We start from the raw sequence: 6,227 nt of genomic DNA on the forward strand, positions 1-6,227 counted from the left end.
TCGCTTGACAACCATCCAGAGCTTCCCTTCCTGATCAATGACAATTGTAACGAATAGAACTCCTCCGATGAATCCTCCATCTCCTGTTTTTCATGCTCATGTAGAAACTAATGTGGCAGTAATGAGAGTAGCAAAAGCTCTAATGACCCCACCTTCAAGTTAAGTGATTCGCCCCAATAGGACAATGGTGAGGTGATCACCATCTTCGCCATAGGTGATGCAGTGATCACCACTATCTGAGTCGACATCGATACAGTTGCCAAACGACATCTACGATAAAGATTATGGTTGTCTTGCCACTGACTCGTTGGGTGGATTGCTCAACCTGAAACTAGGGTCGTCGAAGCTCGTATCTCTCCCATAGTTGTCATGTTAGTTTTTGTATGGGCATAAAAAAGGGGAGATGATGGGCTTGTCAGTGGAGGAGTTATATTCATCGTGATTGTCATTCACCAGGAAAAAAAGATCTAGAAGGCTAGCAAATAAGTGGTTGTTGAGTTCTCGATGAACGTATCTGACGATAGTAAAAAAAATGTGAGTTCCTAAATTCGACGTTGAGTACGTTGTTATACCCATCGTCGACGCAATTGTCAATAGCCTTCATATTTCATTATCGCTCTCCTCATCTATAACAATTATTCATGAACTCTAATGGTATCACCGTCCGTAACGTTAAAATTATTTTTTTACCTTTTATTTTTATATTCCTATTAATAAAATTGATGATAGAGTAAATGAACTCGTAGAAATTGGGATACTAAATATGGTTAATTAGGGTGTAATTTTCTCGGTTGAAGACCCATTGAGATTATGGAAAGCTTGAATTTGTTTTCGATCGTCTTATCTGTTTCCACCCCCGTATGAGCGGCGACTAAGCTCGTCTTTCTTTGAATTGATCTACTTTTCATGCAAACAAGAGTTGTGTAATATGTGGAGTTTGTAAAGGAATCATTTTCATGTTCCTTTCCTTCTTTAGATTTTGATCTTAGAAGTTGGACTAGTGCATGCCAGTGTAGCTTAAATGGGGGAGAAGCGGAAGCAGGACGAGGCATCTGCGGCTCCGAAGAAAGAGGAAGTCGCTCAAGAAAGGCCCAAACGCACCCTTTTTGGATGGAAGGATGGGGTTACAGAGAAGGAGAAAGATTATCGTCTTTAGGAACCGAGAGAAGGTCCTTGACACGAGCTCGCGCCGCATCACATATAGGTAGTCTGGTGCGTTTGCTTGGTTGTTTCTCCAGCTTCCTTGGTACTTCTATGAGCTTACATAAATTTGGTCTGGCGGTGCAGAAAGGTATCGGCACTTGATGCTGAACGTGGTGTCCCTCGTGCCTCATTGCAAGAAAGACAGCAAGGTGGAGTCCCAAGAGAGCGAGGGGGCTACTCTCAATGAGTTGATTGAGCTTAGGAACTGCTCCAGCTGCTTGTTCTTTGACGTATGGTTCACATTGCATTTGGAAACTTGACTGATTTGCTGTTTCAGCTGCTCAGCTGTTCATCCACAAATTGAAGGATGAACAGCTTGGTGCTAATGCCCTTGTTTATGTGGTTTGAAGTGATTGGCTCTATAACCAATCTATAATTGTATATCATTCCTACTTGTCAAATTGTATCTACATATTTAAAGAGGGAATTTTGGATCATAGTGGAAACTGACAGGATTTGGGGCTCACTGTCTTTATATATATATATATATATATATATATATATATATATATATATAAAATAACATTCTTACCTTAATGGCATTATCATCATTCTTCCATATAGAGCCTAGTGAGAACAGTTGGTTCTGTTTCTTTAACCTACTTTGTGCACATATTTCTTGTTTAATTATTATACGTGTTCCATTAGGACCGAAATATATTGTGGATTAGAATTGTTGTTTCTTTTATGACACTTGCAATATCTTCTATTTAGTTCTTTCATCGTTCATATGTATCAGTGCAGCAAGCAGAAAGATCTTTATCTTTGGATGGTGAAGTGTCCAAGTGGGCCTTCTGTGAAGTTCTTGGTTAATGCTGGTAAACATACTCTGATCTCTTATAATCCTTACTGAGCAAATCGCTTATCACCTCTGTACATCTGATTTGATTCTATGATATATGATTAGTTTGCTATGGACTTCTAAAAACTTGTTGTTTCCTTCTAAAGTTTATACAATGGAGGAGCTGAAGCTTACTGGCAATCATTTGAAAAGATCACACCCAATTTTGACATTTTCCTCAAATTTTGACAAAGTACCTTGCATTTTTTTTAGTAGTCAACTCTTGGCTTGTTGCTTTGTTGTCTTTACATGGTGTTGGATTTATAAAGAAGTGACATAAATGACACTTGGAAATGATGGTAGCAAATATTTCTTGTAGTCATATAGCTTTTACAAAGAATTTTATGCATGCATGAATGTTAAGTTTTATGTGTTTATTTTGGAACTTCTATCATTTTGAACATTTACTCATCTGTATATAATACAAAGCTTATACAGCTCATTGATATAGTGTAGCAAATTGATACTGCTTGAGGTGTGTTTTTGTTCCTGTTTCAGACTATACATACGGTATTTTGCCTTTTCTCTGTCGAGCTACTGTGAAGCTCTGTAGCTCTTAGACTGGGTCTCGTGCTACATGCAGCTGATCTTTCTTTCATTGTCTTGATGATAGTGTTAAAATTTTAAAGTTATTATGAAGTTTTATAATAATCGGTTTGAGGCATTTCTCTGTGAAATCATGATTGTTCAGTACTTCGAGCACATCAAAGGATGGTGGATCTCCACTATGAGTTTGCTATTACATTGTAATAATTAGATGGTTTTTAGCAGGCAAGAAGTGTCACTAGCATGGTACATAGTGTGTCAAATCATTTCGAAATATGGTTGAGTAGACGTAACCAAAGATATGAATTAGAATCCTCATATCATAATCTGGTAGGTTGATTAGTCTTCTGATAAAAAGATCTTTCACCTTCACTGTAATGAAGGCTATAGCACAGTGTACAAGAGTAGGTTGCAGTCTTTTTCCTTCTGCTTGTTATAACCTTTCTTCAAGGCATTTACATTTTATTACTGGTAGTGATTTTGTTGCCGATATCATTCATGGTCTCTTAAGGTTAGTTTGTGCTTGTTGCTAAATTGAGTCTCTAGTTTTTGTTATCCGGAGAATTTTATAAGCATAAATGCTTTCTTCATTTGCAGATATTCAGTATCCCAAAGGACCACTGGAAAGTAAAACCTTTCCATGACCATGTCTTTGTCTTTCCAATTGTCGATGATCACATTCGGTTTCGCAATTACCAGGTGATTTATCCTATACATTACAAGGATGATACCTAGGATAGTGATTACATGACAATGTCTGAGGCAACATGTGTGGCATAGTTTGTACACATTTAAGTGTTTCTGTTTTGTAGAATATTAATTTCTTTTCTATCGCTTTCATCTGAATGAGATGTGTGAAGTGGCTAGCATTCGTCAACTGTAATTCCCATCAATAAGACCATGTTCACAGTCACTTGCTATACATATTGATGCTTTGGTTCTAGTTTGACTTGTCTAGTCCACCATGAAGAGTCGCTCAGATATCTCAATCTTAGGAAATGCAAGGTAGAATCGTCTGCTATTTTTGCATAACTGCCCTTCTGTACATCATCAATTGCTCTGATAGTTTGCTTTGGTTGATGTTCTTGGTGCCAGCTAACTACAATATTGTAGTTGTAATTTATAAGTCATATGCCAGAACAAATGGAAGACTTTCTTTGAAGCTTTATTTAATTTGAATGACTTTGTCCTGCAAAAGGCAAATATCTGACTTTCAATTTATTACATATATATTGAGTTTTAAAAGGATATTGTTGTGATTTTTTTTTTCTTTCTGGGTGCAGATTTCTGTACCTTGCAATGAGATAGACAAAGTCGGTCGATCGATTGAGGAGCTCTAGACAAAATGACACTTGTGGAGGTACAAAATTGATTTTATGTTTTAAAGTAAGGTTTGAAATATCGTACCGTACCGATATTTTGGCATTCACTTGGTATGGTACAATACAGTATACCGAGCGGTATACCGTTCGATATACCACTCGGTATATATATATATATATATATATATATATATATATATATATATATATATATATCATCTGGTAACGGATGATTTGTGTACCGATCAACTGACAGACCGGTACGTACCGCCCATACCAGATTGTATTATTCGAAATTACATATCTTGTTTTAAAATATATAACAGAACTTGCTTATTTTGTTGCTGACATGGCACTTGAAGCAGGTTGGCCCAAGATTTTTTGTTTGAATCCAATCAAGATATTTGGTGCTAGTTTTCGTGGCCCAACATTATATGAAAACTCATTCTACATTTCACCAAATCAGGAAGTTATTACATTCACCCTCGTAGTATGGCTGAAGTTTGTCAATGTTGATCTACACATTTCTACACTGAATATTTCAGATTCTTTTTTTTTTCTATATTTTTAATATATATTTTTTTAGCAAACTAAGAAATTCTCACAAGAAAACATATGCGAAGACTCTTGAAAATTTCACTTTCTTTAACCTAAGAGAGTAGAATAACCTTGATTTTTCAAAACTATTTCCGAGAGAATCGAAGTTCATTGTCATCTCCCATTAGGACTTTCTTGCTTAAAACAGTGATCATTTTCTAATCTCGTCAACTATCAATTATGTAGTTCTAAATAAAAATTTCATTGCCTCTTTGATGGTGATCTCTCAGTGAAATATATTTACATGCGTAGTTGTCACAATAGAATATTCAAACAAGTATTCTTGTGTCTTCTATATCCACATTATTTCATTTTTCTAAGAGTTTTGTTAGAAGTATTGAATTTTTTTTTGTCGAAGCTAGATTTTTCATTGCATTTCATGTCTTCAGCCGTCTTCAGCCATTTCCTTGGCTAATCTCGCCAACCTCATAAATGACAATCTTTTGGATGCACATCACCGGTGCTTGAAGCAAGCAATTGCAGAAAAGTTCGTATGTTCTTGTATGTCCCATTGGTTGTAGGCTGATGTTTGAGGATTGACATCTCTGCTTTCTGCCACTAGTTGGCTAGTTTGTTCTTCTCTGCTTTCTGCCCCAGGATCAACATCTTCACTTGGATTGACATCTGTAATGTAACTCATATCGGCTAGCTGCTGTTTCTGATTTTCCTTAATTCTAAATGATTAAGATGCTATTCTGGAAGTTCAACATGACAGAACGCTTTGTTGGTTAGTTTAAAAAACAATGCTCATAGTGGTCTTGATAACAAAAGGTCAATTGCTGCAGTTGAAATTGTTATCAGCGTTAAGAAGTCCAGTTCAGGAAAATTGCCATACTATCAATCTTTTGTTCTATTTTGCATTTTCATTTCATAGGTTTAGATTTTAAAGTAGAAAATCTATTGCAAAAGTTCTTGCTTCGACATCATTGCTTTTCCGCTGATGTGTTTCATTCTGAAATCAGATCTGTGCCCTAGAGAAGAAGAAGAAGACAGCCGGAAAGTACACGAAGAAGGTCAAGGCAAAGATGAGGAGGAAGATGCATGAACCCTTGAATCCTTTAGAGCCCAATGAGTTTGCAGATTTATGGAATGATTGATTAATGCACTTGGGAATGTCTCTGGTGCATGTGAAATCCAAATCCTGGACTGTTTCTATGATACAGTAACTTACACAAGACATTCTCTATTTATCAATTATTAATTGTTTGTCTATTTTTTGTATATCATCTAAGAACAGTTCAATTTTGAGGGTGTGAAAGTACATCCCAAAGGAAATCCAAATTGTTGTACCACATGAAGTGCTACATCGGTCAACATCTTTCAACAATCTTAGGTAGAATCTACATCAGTTTTCTTTACACTTGATTCAACATATTGACTAATGGTCAGAACTTGGTCCCTTGCCTAATCGGGTTGGAGCTCAGAGGTCAGGTGTTTATGAACATTAAATTAAGCAAGTAGGTTTGTCTCATATAGTAACATCATGACCTATTGGAATTCCATTCACATGCCTATCATTTTCATCCCTCTAAATGCTTTCCCTCTCAGTAAATGATTTAGTTTCTATTTATTCTTTTGAGATTTTTTTTGTGATGTCAAGTGGGATTTTTTTTTTTTTTGTAATCTAAGTATATGAACACTTGTAGATGCTCACTGGCAAACTTTGAGGTATGATCTACGGAGGATTTCTCACAGTTGATGATGGAAAGACAACAAAT

General features: G+C 36.1%; 1 long non-coding RNA gene across 1 annotated transcript; it reads left to right on the top strand.

The window, feature by feature from the left end:
- The first annotated feature begins 817 nt into the window (after positions 1-817).
- Positions 818-5,731, top strand: LOC135631073 (uncharacterized). Its single transcript, XR_010494267.1, has 4 exons — positions 818-1,204; positions 1,288-3,289; positions 3,874-3,950; positions 5,472-5,731. It is a non-coding gene; the product is annotated as an uncharacterized LOC135631073 (long non-coding RNA).
- The last annotated feature ends 496 nt before the right edge of the window (positions 5,732-6,227 follow it).

The sequence above is a fragment of the Musa acuminata genome, chromosome BXJ3-2, assembly GCF_036884655.1.
Source record: "Musa acuminata AAA Group cultivar baxijiao chromosome BXJ3-2, Cavendish_Baxijiao_AAA, whole genome shotgun sequence".
In the NCBI taxonomy this organism is placed as follows: domain Eukaryota; kingdom Viridiplantae; phylum Streptophyta; class Magnoliopsida; order Zingiberales; family Musaceae; genus Musa; species Musa acuminata.